Source organism: Cebus imitator, unplaced genomic scaffold, assembly GCF_001604975.1.
Source record: "Cebus imitator isolate Cc_AM_T3 unplaced genomic scaffold, Cebus_imitator-1.0 Scaffold117, whole genome shotgun sequence".
Taxonomy (NCBI): domain Eukaryota; kingdom Metazoa; phylum Chordata; class Mammalia; order Primates; family Cebidae; genus Cebus; species Cebus imitator.
The window spans coordinates 3618631-3620548 of NW_016107432.1; the positions used below are offsets into that span (position 1 = coordinate 3618631).

At 49.8% G+C, this 1918-nt stretch overlaps 1 protein-coding gene across 5 annotated transcripts in view; it reads left to right on the forward strand.

Moving 5' to 3' along the window:
• TACC3 (transforming acidic coiled-coil containing protein 3) overlaps positions 1-1918 on the forward strand; it is a 23567-nt gene that overhangs the window by 9247 nt on the left and 12402 nt on the right. The gene's annotated exons all lie outside the window — the stretch shown is intronic.

Consider the following 1918-nt stretch of genomic DNA (forward strand, 5'->3'; position numbering starts at 1 on the left):
AAAAAAAAAAAAAAAAAAAGAGACTTCTAGGAATGGAAATTGTAGAGTCAGGAAAACGAGCAGAAAATGTGAACAAGGCAGTGCACGGGGGAGATACAAATGCAGAATCAACAACTGGGACCTTCTGATCATCAGAAATACTGCCTTTTTAAAATTTTTTATTTATTTATTTTTTTGAGACAGAGTCTTGCTCTGTCATCCAGGCTGGAGTGCAGTGGTGAAATCTTAGTTCACTGCAACCTCCACTTCCCAGGTTCAAGAGATTCTCCTGCTCAGCCTCCCGAGTAGCTGAGATTACAGGCACGTACCACCACATCTAGCTAATTTTTGTGTTTTTAGTAGAGACAGGGTTTCACCATTTCAGCCAGGCTGGTCCTCAGACTCCTGGCCTCAAGTGATCCACCCACCTTGGCCTCCCAAAGTGCTGGGATTGCAAGCATGAGCCACCCCACCCACCTCAGCCTCCCAAAGACATGGTGAAACCCCATCTCTACTAAAAATACAAACATTAGCTGGGGATTATATGACGTGTGCCTGTAATCCCAGCTACTTGGGAGACTGAGGCAAGCTAGAACCAGGGAGTCAGGTTGCAGTGATCCGAGATTGTGCCACTGCACTCCAGCCTGGCCACAGAGCAGGACTCCATCTCAAAAATCAATAAAATCTCAATTGGAGAGCCTAAAACCCAGGCACACACACCAGGCACAGTGGCTCAGCCCTGTAATCCCAGCACTTTGGGAGGCCAAGGTGGGCCTCCCTTGTGGGATCACAGGTCAAGAGATCAACACCGTCCTGGCCAACATGGTGAAACTGTCTCTACTAAAAACACAAAAATTGATCTAATACTAACGGTGGAGTGTTAAAAAAAACACACACATAAAAATTAGCTGGGTGTGGTGGTGTGCACCTGTAGTCCCAGCTATTTGGGAGGCTGAGGCAGGAGAGTCGCTTGAACCCGGGAGGTAGAGGTTGCAGTGAGCCAAGATCATTGCCACTGCACTCCAGCCTGGCAACAGAGCAAGACTCTATCTCAAAAAGAAAAGCCCCGGCACGCAGAAAACTGAAGTAGTATGTAGGGATAGTTGTGGGCCCCGCCCTGTGGGGATATTGGCTCAGCTGGGTTGGGCCTGCCACCCTCACGTGGGATCCCTGGAATCGCACAGCGTCGCCTTCCCTGTCCAGCATCACCCTCTGGGTGGTGTGTTTTCATGACCCAGCCTTGCTGGAGCAGGTGTTGGTGCTCCTGTCCTTGCTGTGGCTGCAGACTTCCCGTCATCTTTATCCATTCATTCATGGATTTGGTGGTTTTTGCCTCTTAGCTGTCAGGAGTAGCGCTGCCATGAACGTTCAGGTGTAAGTTCTGTGTGGACACGTACTTCCGTTTCTCCTGGGTAGGTAGTTAGAAGTGGAGTCGCTGGTCACGGGAACTCTGCTTGCCTCTCAGCTGCCACTCTGGTGGCTTAACAGAGTGGCCGCAGCGTTTCGAGTTCCACCGGCCATATAGGAGGGTCTGGTCTCCGCAGCCTTAGCAGTGCTGCATGTTGTGTCTTGTGGGTCCTAGACCTCCTCGTGGGTAGGAAGCAGGCCTAGTGGTGGTTTTAATCTGCGGTTTCCGCGTGGCTCACGACATCCAAGCATCTCTTTGCATGCTGTTGGATATCTTCTTTGAGAAAATGTCTGCTGAGATTCCTTGCCCATTGGGCCACTTATCTTTTCATTACTGAGTTTTAAGAAATAAATTCCTTTCACTTAAGAAATGAAGGAAGGGCCGGATGCGGTGGCTCACACCTGTAATCCCAGCACTTTGGGAGGCCGAGACGGGTGGATCACGAGGTCAAGAGATCGAGACCATCCTGGTCAACATGGTGAAACCCCGTCTCTACTAAAAACACAAAAATTAGCTGGGCATGGTGGCACA